Genomic DNA, 19,541 nt, shown 5'->3' with positions numbered 1-19,541 from the left:
TACATCACTTATCCCTTGCACGAACGTCTCTCATCTCATTTTCCACTGATTGCACGGAGCTGAACACGCCTGAAAAGAACAGGCTTGTAAGGGTCGGTCCCTTCAACCCAGTCGTCCACTTAAGCATCGAAGGCTCATAACAACGATTATAGCCTAGGTTTGGTCGGATGTTTAAAACCAAGATACAATGGAAAGTTTAATGTCCATGTTAAGTGGAAAACTTTGAAGGTAGCAGTGGGAGAATCTTATTCCCTATACTTTTTCACACAAACTCTCTCTCTCTCTTTTCTGTGTGTGTGTGTGTGAAATTCTGTTATTAACTGTGTGTGTGTGTGTGTGTGTGTGTGTGTGTGTGAAATTCTGTTATTAACTGAAGAATAAGGAATTGCAAAATGTGTAGGAAACAATTAACGCATCTCACAAACAAGCGGATATACAAAAACATATCTTTATCTATCTATCTATAATGTGTGTGAGAGAGAGAGAGAGAGAGAGAGAGAGAGAGAGAGAGAGAGAGAGAGAGAGAGAGAGAGAGAGAGAGAGAGAGAGAGAGAGAGAGAGAGAGACATAATACATCGCAGATCTTGAGAGACTCGGGCTAAGTGGTCCCATAACTAGGGACACTGAAAGAGCCGTATCATATCTACTGTAGTATTGCGACATTCGAAACTTTTATCCCCAACAAGAAAACCTGTCCAGCCAACCGTCTACTCACCCAGGCTAGTTAAAGATAAGAAGAGAACATGATCGAATGCAGTGACCTCGACCCTGTACGGAACGGATAACATGTTATGATTACAACGAAAAAGCATATTTCCCACCCATGCTTGACACGACTGGCCGGATTTTCATTCATATGCGAACGTAAGCCACAAACATTCAGTGTTGTAATACATGTTTCCCTTCATGAAGATCTATGGCAGTTTTTGGGTTACTGGGAGACATAAAATATTGTCGCTTGACAGGTTGGGAGACGGAGTGATACTAAGGCCTTCCAAGATTTAAAGACCTAATACTGTTGCAAATGAGTCAAATGTTTATCACTGTCACTGCCTCCAAAAATATACAAGAATTCAATTCAAACAAGTTTCCCTTGAAAAAAAAATAATAATAATAATAATAATAATAATAATAATAATAATAATAATAATAATATATAACAACTCAAGCCTAAATTACTTACCCTCCACTGCACGATCTTATTAATGTGACGTAAACACACAGCCACGCACGATAAATAATAACAAAATATCAAGCACAAACAGTTTTTGATCGACATATATCTAAGAGGTTTTTATCTACTTACTGACTTAAGTATTTCGAAGAGATCATGTCTGGAAATTAAACGAAGAAAAAACCCACTTTGAGAAACCAAAGAAACCTGATTAGATTAGTGGGGAAAAAGACACATAGGCCTAATCGGATTTCCTCACTGTGGAAGTGATTTGACTGATTTGATTTATACGAAAATTTGGCTATAACGTCAATCACTGGGGCACTTTCAGCCATTCAATGCTTAAGAAAAAGGAAAGTGGGAGTTGGAGTGGTTGGACGGCAAGATGGAAGAAAAAAAGAGGGAACGAAGGTAAAGTGAAATGCTACAAAGCGGGTGCTGATAAGGGCTCACTGTGGAAATGAATGGTATGACTTATCTACAGTATATCTGCGGGACTGTGAAGGTGGCGTACGCAATGAGGAAGAGAGTGGAAGTGTCATGACCATGAAGCCCTTGAGGGTAATACCCGTAGTAGTACTTCAAGAACACGAGCTGGGAGGAGGGGCTGGCTCATTTATTTGACGGAAAATCTTCCGTTAAACTCAAATTAAGAATGAAGGTGACGTGAAGATCCCACCCAAATAAAAGTGCATTTGACATCGAAGACGCACACCAGTCTTCCAAGAAGTACCTTTAGCCAGGCCTTGGGTGCGCTTCTTCCAAATCAGTTATTTCGATTTACTTTTGAATCCAAAATAATGATAGACTTGAACGTTCGGTTCTCGAATTCTGAAACATTACTATGAAGAAGGGAGCTCTAAATAATAGATAGATAGCCTATATGGCGTGTCTTAAAAGCCCTGAAACGAATAGTTCTTTTTGCCCCTCTAGATTAGCATTACAGCATTACATTGAACTGAACGCGCAAATTTTTTGCAGTCAACTGCAATCTCTTTTATTCAAAGGCAGCACTTTCATATATCTGGCCACCTAATACACTCAGTATAATCCCTTTTATATATAATATTTATCACTTAGAACCAGAAGCATAACCCAAGTTCTAAAACTGAAAATTTGTGGCCCTCTTCCAGCCAGTAAAGGAAAATTTCGTTCCAAAAAATATTTAATGAAATTTTACGCCGCAACGTACAGCTAAAGGGGCTACATGATAAATGAAAGAGAGCTTCCCCAAGAGGGAAGACAGGAAACTTGACCTCCGCGCGTGCCGAAGAAACTTCAGACAATTTGAAATAACACAAAACTCCTGGTTTACGTCAGTCACTCCTTCCAAACTATGGGGAGCAGGAATTTCCCTTTATTCAAGCAAATGTGCAATAACTCGTAAATGCAGTAACAAAATGTCATTAAATTATTCTTCAGTGGGAGATACGCCTTCAATAATCAAACTGTAAGGTATCAATGGTTTACACTCAATCACCCACACAATATATATATATATATATATATATATATATATATATATATATATATATATATATATAATTATATATGTGTGTGTGTATTAACAAAGCTACAGAAAAACTTTAAAAAGAAAACATATATATATATAATATATATATATATATATATATATATATATGTGTATATACTGTAGGCTATATATATATATATATATATATATACATTGTAAATATATACATATATAAATATAAATATATATATGTGTGTATGTGTACAGCGGGTGGCTCCAGCCGTTATCCTTTCTTTATTGGCTACGATTAAGATGTGGCTGTTTGGCCCGTACTGACAGCAACTAGCTATTCTAATTTCGGTCGCCAGTTCCAGTAATGACTAGGCTAGTCCCAACGTTCCTAAACTTTGATGGCGGGATGACCAAAAGTACATCGAACGAAGTACTGCAATAACTACGGCCGTTCAACATTCTCTCTCTCTCTCTCTCTCTCTCTCTCTCTCTCTCTCTCTCTCTCTCTCTCTCTCTCTCTCTCTCTCTCATCTCCTCACTTCCGGCGTTAAGCCAGACAGGAAAACGCATCAAGGAAAACAGGAAGTCCTATCAAATATGTAGAAATCTCCCAATGTTTCGAGATTTCTTCATAGCTTCCTACTTCAGTTGGAGAGATACATGACATGCAAGCTTATGGTTGATGTTGACCGAGTAATATAGCCTACCCCTCTGACAGCAGGGAATCTTGCACACAAGTGGAGTGGATCTGATATTTACTTCTGTAACTCTCTCTCTCTCTCTCTCTCTCTCTCTCTCTCTCTCTCTCTCTCTCTCTCTCTCTCTATATATATATATATATATATATATATATATATATATATATATATATATATATATATACATATATAAGTATATATATATATATATATATATATATATATATATATATATATATATATATATATATATATATATATATATATAAACTTCCAGTTCTAGTCTGCCTTTTGATCGCAGCTAGAACTGATATTTCTTTCCCTTTTCAACATACTGTATGTGTTTTTCAATGAGTCAGTCAATAACAATCACGCACGCATTACCAGGTGTCTGATTGATGACCATACCTGACAATAAAATCGACTTACGAAAGCACTCCAGTTCAACTAGATTATCACCAGAGATCATGACGCTGCCCACTCGGTCTGATAATCTGGGGGATTTCAAAGTTCAAAAATGTAACTAAAATTTTCTTCAGTTTAAAGTTCCGTTTCCTTATTGACAAATTTTTCATTTATCACTCAATTGCTCGTTTTGTTGGGCTACATTTTTTCTCGAGTCGTGATTGGTTATATCTTTTCTTGTATTATATTTTCCTTGCCATCCTCTAACCACAAATTGTTCCATTGATTTTATTATCAAGGCAAGGCGTAAGTTACTTTCCTCTACATAGGCTAGCCTAATTCGAGTCAGTATCACCAACAAATCATTCCTTTTCAAGTAAGTTGCAACGTTAGCAAGTGTTATACGACAAAAATTTAACTTTCGGCTAAACTGATCTTGATGGATAATTGAAGTGACAAACCAGTTGCAATGGTCTTGAAAACTTACGCCATGAGAGCAGATAATTGACATTTAAGTGACCCCAACATAGTCTTCAAACAGAACTAATAAGAAATGACCATCAGAACACGGACAAAAGTGAATTTTATATTAGAAATTTATGCGTCTACCAAATTCACGAGCATAGCAGTAAAAAGGAATACATCAGTTTTATAACAGTAAGAGGAAGCGCATACGTCAAGACGACAAGTACAAAAACTTACCAGAAATATTAATTTGACAAAAAAAAAATAATCTATTTTCTACATCAATATGCTGGTTAACCAGAGTTAAGAGTCAAAATTACCATAACCGTTACTTTGCATGCCCAGCACAAAACTCCTGTATGTAAGAACTCAGTTGCACCTTTCCCAAGCCCAAGACCCCACATTTAAGCAGTCTTGAAACAAGCACGGAACATTCTTCACTGATGCATCTTGTGACTCAAAAGGGAAAGAACAAAAGATCAAAACTTCCTACATAAATCTGCCTCAAAAACTTTTTACTTCGAATAACGTTGAGCAAACCGAATAAACTTTATAATATCCACATACGCCAAGACATAATCGGCCTCAGCCTCTGAAATGAAAACGAAGGTACAAACTCAAGCAGGTCATTAGGGAAACAGATAGATGTGTATTACATAATTCTAGTAATATTCTCTCTTACCACTGCCATACAACTGTCAAGAGGGGTTCGCCAGCGTCACACAAGCTTAAACACGACATAATATATAAGCCTACTCTATCTCGGGTTCTCCACATTCATCTTACTACCTTCATCGGGCAAAAATGCCTGGCAGGTACATTTGCATAATAAAACAATCACATGACAGAGCTAGGCGGAAGGAAGAACCACAGAATGGTTAAGTAGAGAAGGAGTGGCAAGGCAAGGTGGCCTTGAGCCGAGACGAGTCACGTTTGGCGTTTTTTCTTTTTTGCCATCTACCTTACAACTGGCCCAAGGGAATCTATCATTCTCCTTCCTCTTCCATGGCAACAGCAGTGTAACAGGCGATAATCACCGTAGCCGGTGGCTCAGTGAGCCATTTAAATCACGGGTCCTAATTAGTTTTCCGCAGTTCAGGTGTATTATTATTATGCAAAATAAACAAATATCCACACTGAACCCGTGTTTTAATGAATATAATAAAAGACTTCAGGTAATGGGTAGCGCGACATACTGTGGATACTTATGATGTGCAAAACGAGCAGAATGAACTACTCAAGGCCTATAAGTTTCCTGTAGAAATTGGGCTTATGGATGATGGCCAAAATGGTTTATCTTCCGCCAGTGGTCTAAACCACAATTATCCTGACTGTTGAAAGTGCCAGTATACATTCCAGTAATGAAAGAACATAAGATTTGACTCAAGTACTGTAAATTTCATCTTCTCTGCAAATGAGAAGCTTTACAAAGAATATCTGACAGCACCACATGATGAGGTATCTTTCAGTTTTGAGGAAAAGAAACTTGGAGTCGAGAGTAATGCCAAGTATGGTTAATCATTCAGTCATTAAGTGCAGCACTGCCTACGCAAAGCAAAATCATGAAGAGGTAAAACAATGCCAGGTCAATTCATCACTAGTCTTAGTTTTGTGGGATTTCGGCCTAATAACTGCGCAACTCTTCATAGTCACTTCCTACTATCTGTTAAGCCTAGCAGTAATTTCTTGTTGCCTTTCGAGGAGTGAATAACTACAACTTGCCTGTTACCATCTACCTGCTGTGCCCTCGTGTTTTTCTAGACTAGCACCCCTGTCACTAACAATGACTAATAAGTGAAGAGGTCCTAGAACACCCCTACCCCAGGGAAGGCAAAAAAAAAAAAATACCTAGGTTCACTTATGCCATCAACAATTCTGTAATTGGACTCTGAAAAACCTCGGTCGAGAAAGGGCGCAGATTTCAAAAACAAATGGGTACGGTAATCTTCCCAATTTGTAGCATGTGGTGGGCATCCGTATTCTGTTCTGATGTCAACACGTTACGCAGGTCAGTATCAGGTCTCCTGTTCCTTTTACTGTAATATAACCTAATCTTCGGAACTGCCTTCCCCCTATTTTGGTGGATGTTGATACCGAAAGGTGGTAAAGAAGCTATAATGCTACCTGGAAATACTGGTACCACGCTAAGGCCGATTCTGCAGAAATTTGCTTTTCAAATCAATGACATTTTTGCTTCTCCATGACGTTTAAGAATTACTGAAGCAATTCTGATAACTCCCTACTTATAATTTTAACAGATATTTAGTCATGGGAACAATTAACCAGAGTTTCTACAGAACTGGGATTTTTGCCCCCAGTATATTCATATTAGGCTATCATACTACTGAAATGACAACAATCTCTTAACACAGGTGGGTTAAAAGTTGACTCGATGCGGATTGCAAAAAATAAACAAATAAGGTAAGTAATCCAACCTGTGGTTTTTTCCTGTACCGCGGAACAGTTTTCGTTTATATTCCGGGGTCATGGGTCGCTGCAGTGACAAAAGTTGCACCCTGGAACTTTCATTCCGGTCATATGATACTAATTTAGAAAATTCTACCTCAAAACTGTCTACATTATTCATGTTCAAAGTCAGCAGAAGGACAAGAATAATGTCAAAAGAGAACATAAGGTTCAAGTGGTTGGGAATCTGGGAAGCACATTCGATAGCTTATAAACAAAAATAATCACGTATATTCTACCATAAAAACAAAATAGGCTATATAATATTAACGAACAAACGTGCTTAAAACCTTATAAATCGAGCTGCAAACGCAATGTAGGCTTTTCGGACCCCTCTGAAAATCATGAAGACAACTGACTCCGAGAAAATAAATTATATACCATACTTGATAATCAATGGCGGCAAAAGAGAATTTCTTGTTCTCTGTAACCCATCTGATGTACAAGAAGTAAATGGCATGTTAACAGATAAACCACTAGACATGTAAGCATTGCTCATATCAGAGAGAGAGAGAGAGAGAGAGAGAGAGAGAGAGAGAGAGAGAGAGAGAGAGAGAGAGAGAGAGAGAGAATATGAGCCTGCAAGGCTGGGAGCTTAAAAAACTTGTTTTCATGACAGACCTGTCTCTATAATATTTTGAGAGAGAGAGAGAGAGAGAGAGAGAGAGAGAGAGAGAGAGAGAGAGAGAGAGAGAGAGAGAGAGAGATGAACTTTTGTAGGCTAAAATAATAAAATACCTACCATTCATCAATCTGAGAGACAATTATGTCTCGGCATCAATTAAAAAAACTGATCACCCCGTGAGAAATCAGAACGACATTGAAGGGCAATAACTTATGTCGACAAAGGCCGAAAGATTGGGAAAAGAGCTCTGCCAGTTCAACCGCAAATACAACTGCAGAAATTCCGTTCAGTGTGGCCTACCGAATTACCAAGCGTAGACAATGAAATATATGATTCACAGAACTGCCAGACTAAGAGAGGGTCTACCGCCAAACGAAAGGATAACAGCGGCACTCACGGAATTGCTCTGAATGCCCAGCATGCCAAGGATTAAAAACAAGATGTGCCCTACCGTTTCAAGCGATCAAACAGGGAAAACCAAGACAAACGAAGGAAATGTTAAATGAGTATCAGCCGAAAACAGCAATAACAATGAAGTGTGATGCTGAGCTCTGTAACATGGAGGAATAGATGCAACTTGCAAATGGGCTTTGGAACCTTAGAAAAAACTGCCCCTTAACTGTTCAATTAATTGCAACATGAACTTAAGTCCATATCTATGAAGAGACTAAAAACATTGCCATTTAGTGACTGTTACACCAGCGGAGAAAGAATTGGTCATGCTTTAACAAGGGATCAAGTATGAAATTTTGCTGTACAGTCATGCATACCAAACGAAGGTAGCATTCTTCTCTGCAAACCCACCAAGCCTTATGAGAAGCAACAAACAAGTAAAGATGGAGTCTATGTTGATAGAACTTCTATGTTGACAGAAACGCAAACAGAAAATAAGTCATGACGCAAAAGGGATCCCCGACATGCAAATCATGGATGCAGGAATTTATTTAAACGATTTGCGCTCTCAAAGATTTGCTCTCTCAATAAAGATACATGAAACCTGAATTCCAAATTAAAACATGTCTGGGATAAAATAGTTATCTAAAGAATCTGTCTATATAAGAAAAGAGAACAGAAATTAATCCCCATTCTGTATCGTCAACAAACCTGACAACGGTAAGAAATTACTATTAGGCTAAACAAAGGGTACTTACGCCCCATCTCAACATGTTACGTCTAAGAGTAGGGTTCTGATAAAAGCGGGTCGTTTATCATGAGGGTAGATAAGACACCGAAATCAATCCAATCCCTACCGGAGACTATCTGAGAGACGGTCGGCAGCACTTACGAGTTGCCAACTTGCCACCGAATCACAATATGACCATTTATTAAGCTTGAGAGAAAACACCAACTTCGGTTAAAACTTCACCGAACTGAGAGATGAAAAAAAAAAATTCAAAATACTTTTCGGAAGGCAAAAATCCACTTTATATAACGGAACTCTGACAACGATACTACTGGAACGTTTTCAGGGAACAGCACATAGTTTTACGTTGTATTCTTCTACCGTCTTACTGCGAAATACCCATCAAGTGGATTGTTCACAGATTCGGTTACATTTTTGAGGTTATGAATAATATTAGATTACGGTAAAATTATATGAATCCTTGTTATCATAAATTTTAAGCGAGAAAAAATACAAATATATAATAAAATTCCTCAGTGTGACGGATGCATGTGGAATTGTGGTAGCTGGCGTTACGTCTCAGTTTTATTTTTTCTCTTTCTGTTTCTGTAATATTGGTGAGCGTTTCAAACAACAGCTAATGTATCAGCATATAATATGAGATTTGATCTTTCTACAAGAGCCTCTCAAGATTCTGTTATTTTGATCCAGATTTATTAGGTATAGGATATAAAAATCCTTGCACTGAAATTTATTATTCACAGCAAGTACTGTATATGAGGAATGGGCACTTGACTGGAAGGATTCATTTACGAAATGAATGCAAGTGTTTTTATATTTCATCAACTACAATATACAAAATTCACTAGTCATCTCTTGAAGGTCAGCAGTGAGAGCTACACAAAAGCCAATTCATCGGCAGGGTAATACCCTCTCATGGTTCAAAACGAAAATATGCATAACTACAAAGAAAGACGATAATGTAGGCTAACATAATAAAGACCACCTTTTCCGTGGGAAACTAACATACTAAGACCTCAACATATGATATTCCTAACTTATTCAGTGCTATAAACATAAAAAAATACAAATACTGTAACTTTATTGAATCTAGGCTCGACAATTCACAAAAATAACTTTTCGCGTACAAAATCACTAATATTGAAATTGTTTGACTTTCCATCCAGGTTAGCATAGCTGTTCTCCCTAGGAATATACATTTGTCTAAGTACCTTACACTAGGACTCATGGTTACCGGCCCATTCCTTTATGCCCTTTTAGGGGGGCTGGAACCTTTGGATGATCTACGTTACATTCTCAATCCATACTGCTGACCTAAATATCCATTCAGAATCTTCGCGTCCTGCTTAGCCTTGCTCCCTAGCATTCAAATTGTTTTCCGAGCAGCAATTCGACCTAGCTTTGCTTTCATAAGCATCTGGGCTAAGGTAACTACTTAAGCATAAGCTGGAGAGCTTGGTTCCCAAATCCAAAACCGTCTACCTCTGAAGCCATTAAGATTATGATAGTCTTGATCCAATCTGACCATCACTGTCGTTCAGGGAAAGAAATGCATCAAGCTCGACTGTCAAGGCCACCCTGAGAGACTATCTGTGACTTTGTATCTGGGCTATCCAAGTTCCTTCTAACCACTCTCCTATCAGAGTAAGTGACTTACTAGTTTTGTTTTCTTTCAAATATTATTATCAACATGGATAAAACAATAAAAATTGTATTTTATGCTATCGTAAAACTATATTCAATACTGTTCATCAGCTAATATTTAAAGAAAGAGGCTAACTGCCTATCACATTTTCCCCGTGATATGTAAAACACCAGAAGGCAATCAAGGCATACCCTGTTATAAAGACCAGATTTCTGATCTGGTTTCCAATTTGTACTTGTTTATCAACAGAGGATTTATTTTAATGCAGCGTGCCCATCCGGCCGTACTTGAATCCTTGCACGAGGATGTGGTTAGGCTCTTTCCGTTAAAAACTCACTGCGAGTCTGCTGACTTCAGCATTAAATTATGTACTTACTAGTTAGACCAATGTGGTCGCAATCAGGGTTAAAAAGGGCACAGGGCTCACAACACATCATTCCAAACGAAAGCTAACTACTTCTAGAGGCACACCTCTGAGAGGTAGAGGCGGACGGTGTGGGGAAAATAACGGTGTGCGTATGTGTGGGTAGTTAGGGTTCAAATGCACAAAAGTGTAATGCAGGTAATCATTCCCTTCAACAGGATCGTTATGAAGTAAACCATGGAAACTGGAGAAATGCCAAAATAGAATAGCTCCTTAGAAACAGAGTATGAACGTGTATTACCTTTTCTTGCTTTCGTGGGTATATCTAGAACCAGGTGGCAGCCAAATCTCTCTCTCTCTCTCTCTCTCTCTCTCTCTCTCTCTCTCTCTCTCTCTCTCTCTCTCTCTCTACTAGCCAGTGTTCTCTGCAGCATTTTCAACTTAGTCAAAATAAGGTGCGATCTAGCGGTTACTCTCGTTTTTCCACTGAGAAGTTATAACATTCAAGTACATGAGCAAATAACTCTTAAGTAAAAAGGCAATCATTCATTGTGAGTAACCAACTTATAAGTGAAACCTTACATGGAAAATCTCTGATTTTTTTTTTCGCTTTGGCAAAGGGGAACAGTTAACCAATGCTGAACAATAAACTGTAGAACAGCTCTTACCTTAGTTTTTTGAACATCGGCTGAGATTAGTACTGGTTATTAAAATTTTTTTCTAAAAAAGTGAACTAAAAATGTGGTAAAATTCTAATGCCTCATATTTGGCAAGAACAAGCAAGGAAATTATTAAGATATGTTTACATGAAAAGCAGACTGAGGATTCTTATACTGACGGGCTCTTCTTAATGGGTCAGCCTGCATGGCTGTGAACAGTTTATCAAGTAAAGTAGGAAATCCCAATATATTATGAGTTTGCATATCAGTCAAACAATCATGACAACGTCCAGTTTCGTCGTGTAGGCTAAGCAGTCATATCAGTGAGAAATATGAACTTCGGCTTGTATTTATATAATTGGGTTACAAATTGTGTTTTTTCATACTGTCCAAGAAAAAAATACCCAATGCAAAATCGTGTATGAAAATAACTGGGGACTCCTAGGCGAGGTGCATGCTATCATAGTTATACTAGGCTACACGTCGCTGCCAAACGTACAACAACCATAATGTTGATTGCCAGGAGAGTAGGGATCACGTTATGAATTTCTTTTCATTAAGCAACTAAATTGACAAAAGACACCATTTCGGTTACTTAACACAATTCTATTGAAAGAGTAAAAAATTGCGGAAATCCATCAAGTTTATCAACCTGTGTCCTTTGCCGACGTCCCTCAAGATTCCTGCAATCAAGTTGCCCAAAGACAAGTCTGCATTCATGCAAATGCTGTCGGACCACCCACTAACTGATTATACCTTCATCATACAAGTTTCACGGTTAGGACAAACTCAAGTCAGCGTAAGTACACTTGCGTAACCTGTAAATACTTTACATTGGGATTACTGGCTCAAACCAGATCAGATAAGCGGCATGCTTCAATAAGAAAAAAGAGTGAATGTTAAGCTCTCTCAAAATATACAAATTAATACCCTCGGCAGAAAGTCAGCAAGAAGGCCGTCAAGGCCTCAACTCCTGCGTTGCATCCGTAACGAAGGATAAATCTAGCTAAACGATATACTGTATAAGCAACATCTCGAGAGTTTTTACATTAAACATCCTACTTTTACTTCTCAATCACTAAACAGCAAAGCGGCTGCCATACAATTTTCACTTTCCCTTCTTCACTAAGAGAATCATCATCAGAATCCACTTCGAGCATTTAGGTACAAGATTTCATGTTGGAATACAATCATCATTTTATTATTTGTTTCATATTTAGAACTTTGAATACTACAATCTAGGCCACGAAAATGCTGGCTGGAGTTTTAATTTACTTATGAGATACCTTATTTCCATTTTTCTTTTTTTTTCTGTTACCATTTTTGATGTGAGGCATTTTTTAAACAAATCTCTTGAATTGAATGTTAGGCGTAAAGTACCCCGTACAGGTTATTTTAGGTTATGAACTCTTATAAGCTGAGTGCTACTGTTATAGTAAACATTCTATTTTTGTTCAGTTCTTATTGTCCCTTAAGGTCTTGTCTTAGTACTTCAGGTTTACACTACAAACTTCATGTTGAGGAAATGATTTGAATGTTGCTATTAATACGTCGGTGTAACTGCCAGATCTTGTTAAATCACTTAAAAGCCATAAAAACCGTTTTCCTTAAGTAAGTATTTATGTCATCCACCATATCTAAATGGCATATATAGCTTGTTGAGCCCTCCCTGACGCTATCTTCCGCTATTACTTTTATCGAACTGCAGCATTATAAACAGTCAAAAGAAAGGGTATTATAATGCCAAGTTTGACCAAACTGACGAAAAAAAAAACAAGTCAAGAAGGTTTGGCTGCTATACATTTGTTACTGTCATCCAAAGTCATCATAATACTACAATACAAAGAGTGAAAATATTTCCTCAAGAAATATTGACAATTTTCTGAAAAACAAACGCCTTTGACATGAATAGCCTAATTGGTGATGCTAAAATCCCACAATTAGTTAGCACTACGGCGAAAAAATCCGTTAAAACATCGAGACTACAGATGTCTCCATACTGTTCAACAATCAGCGAGCATGAATACATGACATCCTTATATTTCATAAACCTTTTTTTCGTACATTATCATGGAACAGGATAAAAAAAAACATTAACTTGAAAAGCAATCTCCAACAAACCACAATGCTCATTTCTGGAAACAGAAAGGTTTCAACACCCCACAATGTCCAAATGTGCCAAAAGGTCTCGGCACACCAGAATCTCCATAGCCTATGCTCGGAGAAAAGATTCAACAGACTATAACATCTACAAGCACAAAGCGAAGTTCCCAAAGGCCAGATGATGCACGTGAACCAAGATTAAAGTATCAACAGCATCAAGGTCCAAAGAAACCCATATCCTTGTCATTATTCTTATTTATTATTATTCAGCGTGCAAAAGAGGATTTACAAGTGAACAAACAATGCAGTCATTTCTCATAAATGGATAAACAACATTAGAACATGTAGCGTTCTAAAATGGCACTATACAATATATATTAAAAGACTGAACACCTCTTTGCCTAATATACTGTATATTTATCGTATTCAAATTAATTATCACTTACAGAAACATTCTGGGTGGGCCCAGCCATTACGAGTTTCTCTCATTACCATTCTGGTCATCATCTTAAATAAAGAGACATGAATTTGGAGTAAGAGCGAGATATCGTACGCAGGGTCCATTATTCTCATATGATTATCATTAACATATGTACTATCATATTTTGTCTGCCATCGAAAGCTACCCAGAGCAAGTTCAGTGTCGACTAAGGATAACTTGACTCTCATACTGGATAAACGCAGTGGTTAGTCATCCTCCAAGCCGTTATCTAAAGAATAATTACAACTAAAAGAAGGCTAAATTGCCCAAACACAGCAAAGGTCACTGAGCACGGAAGCAAAAATATCAAACTGTCATAGTTTATGAACATAACTAATTGTTCTTTCAGTGCTTTCTTAAACTTACACTTGCATCCATCTTCCCAGTTATCAATATTGCACAATTAGACTAGTCAGTATGAAATAACCAAATTTGCCGAAATTTTTTCAAAACACTGTAATGCAACTTTGTTTTAAATACTCAAGTATGCTACAATTATGTCTTCTAGAACTTATTTTAAATCTGTCCTGATTACAGATTACCAACAGAGAATATAACTGAATATTGATAATCTCGTCACACACACAGCATACAAGAGAGAGAGAGAGAGAGAGAGAGAGAGAGAGAGAGAGAGAGAGAGAGAGAGAGAGAGAGAGAGAGAGAGAGAGAGAGAGATCATTATAAGGTACACATAAATTTGCTTACTTTTCAAGGCATTCTATGCCTTATCATCAAAGTCAAAGTGGTAAAAAAAAAAAATAATTTACGCAAAACCAACTCAGGCATAATAAATATCTACTACCATACCTCTGAATATAAGGAACAAGGGTGATACTGAGTGAGACAAATGCATCTGGAGTTCCAACGAAAGCTCATACAGCCTAAAGTCGAGTAGACGCAGTCTGGATATTCAACTGGGGAACGATCTGTTTAATAAACAACAAATTAAGGACGGACCTCTGTTGGTCATTTTGAGCCTTACCAGCAGTTTCAAAATCTTCGTGGTATTCAATATAGTAGTTGCATTTTTTGGTGACCTCTACGGTTGGAACCCATTTAGTTCAGCAGGTAGCAACTGGCCCCGTTAAACTGCCAAAATTTTTCCAGAGGCAATCAATAGCATCTGAATGCTGAACACGAGCTTAGGATTAACAGCTGCGAGATATAGGCCTAATTAATAATTTTATAAAGAAATAATTATAAAGCAACAGGACAATTCCATAAAACAATTTTAGAGCAGTGAGTATTTTCTATCTTGGGAGATAAATAATACTTGAGACTTTATAAAGATGTTTTTAAAAACAATCTTTACGCTGCGCAAACTCTATTGTTATTATTTTTACACGTGAATGCAATTTTCCTAGCAAAAATTCTCATAGTGCACTTCAGTATGTCACAACCACACGTAATCAAGAATTCTGCCTCTGACTGGTATTCTAACGAAATTTAAAAATCGAGGAAAAATACATGCTATTTTTAGCTGTATTCTTGGACCACAGAAAAGCAAAGGGTCATCAGAAATTTTAGGTTCCCTTGCTAACAAATTAACGTCAAACAAATTTCTGAGAGAGAGAGAGAGAGAGAGAGAGAGAGAGAGAGAGAGAGAGAGAGAGAGAGAGAGAGAGAGAGAGAGAGAGAGAGAGAGAGAGTCTCCTTTGTTGAAAATAGGACGCATAAGTGTAACTTTACATGACAAAGTGAAGAGATGTGCGATAAATTTGCCGATTAATTGAAGAGAATCCAGCTACAGTAGCTACACCGAAAACCTACCTCGTTATAGTATGATATCGCAATAAGAAAAAACTGGCCCAAGAAAATACATTACAACTCTGAACAACAAATAACTTGTTAAGAAACTGGAATATCTGTTACTACCCGGTACTAACGTGTAAAGCCAGTTTCCACAAAAAGACGCCCGCGTGTAAACTATATACAGTATAGCCTATGGGGGGAAGACAATAATAAATAAATACAGATACGGCTAGTCAACAAAAATAAAATTCTACATAAAAAAAAACTAGATAATCAAAGACAATCATAATCAGCATTGCACTGCAGCTTAAGGATGCATTTGATTAACGTTTTACTTTTTTTCAATACACTATATGGCACTTTAATAAGTTGAAGTGCGTGCACACTGCACACACTAGCGAAAGCACGCCCCCAACCCCGATACATACAAACACACACACACACACACACACACACACACACACACATATATATATATATATATATATATATATATATATATATATATATATATATATATATATATATATATATATATATATATACGTGTGTGTATACACATGTAATATGAGTGTCATGATTGCAAATGCGTCGGTCAAATACATACATAGGCCTACACGAAACTGCACGTGCGTTGGTTAGCGTATTATCTTTTTCTTGGAAGTCGCTGTTAATGAAAATAACACTTCACACACGCATATACGTGTATATATGTATGCACAAAATTAGCAGTGTGCACGTATGCTTTGTCTTTATCATCCTGAATATGGCGTTACTTTGGACACTCGAGTATCCCCAACAATCAGCTAAACTAAATTAGCAGATGAAAATACTAAAACAACAAAGCGTAAATACGATGTCTTACATTACAAAACATGGTTTCCAAGCCAACTGCCCATTACTTTGTTAGGGTAATCACCAAATAACGGTAATCACTAAGTAACATTTGCTAATCCTGAGTAGGAAATAATCCATTAATAGCAACGCAAATGAATGGCCTGACGATTTACCACCCCTGGCTACAGTAGACCTAGAGCAAACCAACATCTTTCATTTTTCAAGAAAGTGTTAACTGAAGACTTCAGCCAGCCTGCAAATATTTCATCAGCATGAGGATCTAACCTACACCGAAGCTTTTGCAAGCTGGAATTTCATCCATTATAGGCTATCTACTTGTACCCAGCATCTTCCCTAACATCTACCAGTGAATTTTGTGCTTACCTTTGCTATGAAATCTTGAACACTTCTGCTGTGGGGGAGGGGGTTTTTCACTTGCCAGCAGGGATGGCTCTGCAACACAAAGCTTGACGAAGGTAGAAAATAGTGCTGGTGTTCAGCTAGTCTAGAAAACTACAAAAATCTACCACCACTTCGAGGAAGCTCTGTTGGCCGTGACTGAATCCCTTTCTCCCAGAACACGCAAATTCCTTTGAAGTAATCACTAAGAAAACACAAAGGATTGACGTATATACACACAGCGTAGAAAGAAATCAGAGCAACCCACACATACACCTACCATCTCCACCTCACAACAAAGACTGCAAGAGGTTGTTACTTGCTTCCCGTGGTTGGCATCTGGCACCCTTTCTTCGATCCCCAGGCCACCACGAAAGAAGTTCATGGGCCGCGGTGTCTGACTAATGTGGTCTTATCGGGAAGTAAATACACGATGGCTTTGATTACCTGAAACATTTCCATGCATATTTGGTAAATAATTACAGCAAAGAATTTAGGCATGCATTTTCAGAGGACGTGGAAATGTCAAAAAATAACTGAGGCCAATAGGAAAAGCTGTTTGTATGTAAACATGGCCGAAAGTAGCCCCATCGATACCCTAGTTAGTAGATGACGGCAACCGTTCATTTTTTCCTCGCTATTCTTGCGAATTGCAGAAGCTTGCTTTCCTTTTCAAATACTACTCACGATGTAAATTAGCTATACTAACTTTTTACTGAAATTGCGGTGGGTTTCCACTTTGATGCTACGTAACGTAGTTTACAAAGTGCAGAAGTAATACAACTGTCCTGATTACCTGTAGATATCTGTTACAACAAGACTGCTTTAATAACCGTACCCTGCAAGAAATCCTCATTTTAGATACGTCGTCCAATACAGCTGTGCAGATTGTGAATGTAAAAAAACCATTGGACATTCATGCAAGGCAAAATGCCAAGATTGCCAGTATCAGCCTATCCTTGGATGAATGTACTCAAACACAATTTCACAAGTCATGATATTTTTCTTATATCATGATACACAGTTATTTTATTACTGCCTATTATTCATATTCCTATTATTCTCGGATTGTGGAGCTGGGTAATTCAACGTGAGTGTTCTATGTAAATATGCATACATTCTGGCTTGAGTGTATTTTATATCACTGTACTTTTTTTCTACCTATGTATCTTAGATATGAAATAATGATTAACTGAACTGATCTCTCTCTCTCTCTCTCTCTCTCTCTCTCTCTCTCTCTCTCTCTCTCTCTATATATATATATATATATATATATATATATATATATATATATATATATATATATATATATATATATATATATATATTATATATATATATATATATATATATATATATATATATGGATAGATAGATAGATAGATAAATAGATAGATCAGTTCAGTTCATCTTTATTTCATATCTAAGATACATGGGTAGGAAAAAAGTACAGTGATATAAAATACACTCAAGTCGGAATATATACATATTTACATAAAACACTCATGATGAATTACCTTGGGACATATATCTTCATAATGCATAGAAACAAACAAACAGAGAGGATATCATAAAAAAAACTTCCACAACATTCCAGTTATGTTAACTTTCTAAAATTTACATTCACCTTTTTAGATACAATGTCAGAGGGAAAACATCTAAAAGCCTCGACAGGCAACATAAATTATGACATAATATAAAATCTAATTACAATTAAACTAACTACACGCATAATAAAATTCCCTCTTCCGCTTTTCATTATTTTGAACAAAACAGACTCTTGCTAAAATAGCATCTTCATCATCGTATAATAAAGAATCAATATCATAATTTTTTTGTTATTTCGTAAACTTCCTTTAAGAAAACCGAAGGTATAAGAAAAAAGCATAAAAAAACATAAGTTGCTTAGCAGCCTCAAGGCTGACATAATCTTAGATTTATTTATAAAATGTTGGAAAGTTAAACTCTGTGCCTCTTGACAAGCATAATGGTTGCTCTCATGATACTATAAGTTGAAAAGCTTGTTGAATGCCTTATGGTAAACAGCCAACACCAAAACTTTTGCACAAGTTCTAAGAGTAAGACCTGCCAAACACATTTCGCAGCCATACATCTGTAGACATAACTGTTTAAATAGAAGTATCTTAACCTCTTTATTTACAAAACAGAATTTTCTCAACATCGTGTTGAATTCAGCGTAAAATTTACTTTTTGTCCGATTTATGTATTGATTATAATTCAAAACGCAAGTACTTGAATGATTTTATATATTCAGTTTCATCAATACCCGTTCTAAAAGGCTTAATATTTTCGTTTTATTTCAGGTTAATATTAAAAACCACGCATTTTGTCTTTACTGGGTTAAAATTTAATTTTATAATAAATGCTTCCTCATGAGTTGCAACTATCAATTTTTGCAGACCAATTGCTGTGGGGGCCAGCAACACAATATCATCAGCATATGCAATGATATTCGAACTTAAAATACCCAATCGGCAACCAACCTTCATTTCAGAAAAATTCCTTAGGAACGCTTCAGTATAGATTACAAAAGAAGTGGCTTGATAAAATTCCTCCCTGGTACAATCTCGTTTTTGTTTTTTATTTCCTATTCATTTGAGACACTGAACTTATAGTTCACATTAGCCATTTGCCCTTTTTACCAAAATTGAATCAAGTTTACATAAACAACCGGAACCCCATAATCTAATAATTTTCTCATAAGAATGTCGTGATTAATGAAATCAAATGCTTTACTCATATCAGCAAAAGCATGAGCATCCGAATTACCGTTATTGTAGCGCAGGATTGTCTCTTTTTACAGTAAACGAGCAGAAC

The 19,541-nt window shown here is 36.9% G+C and overlaps 1 protein-coding gene across 1 annotated transcript in view; it reads right to left on the bottom strand.

Moving 5' to 3' along the window:
* LOC136850584 (E3 ubiquitin-protein ligase MARCHF11-like) overlaps positions 1-17,031 on the bottom strand; it is a 250,404-nt gene extending 233,373 nt beyond the window's left edge. Inside the window, exon 1 of the mRNA XM_067124226.1 lies at positions 16,689-17,031. The gene's annotated coding sequence lies outside the window, so the exon portion shown is untranslated. The remainder of the gene's footprint in view (positions 1-16,688) is intronic.
* Positions 17,032-19,541: the final 2,510 nt, after the last annotated feature.

Source organism: Macrobrachium rosenbergii, chromosome 22 (assembly GCF_040412425.1).
Source record: "Macrobrachium rosenbergii isolate ZJJX-2024 chromosome 22, ASM4041242v1, whole genome shotgun sequence".
NCBI classification, from domain to species: domain Eukaryota; kingdom Metazoa; phylum Arthropoda; class Malacostraca; order Decapoda; family Palaemonidae; genus Macrobrachium; species Macrobrachium rosenbergii.
Note: the sequence above shows the minus strand (reverse complement) of the source record. Positions and strands in the feature narration are given on the sequence as shown.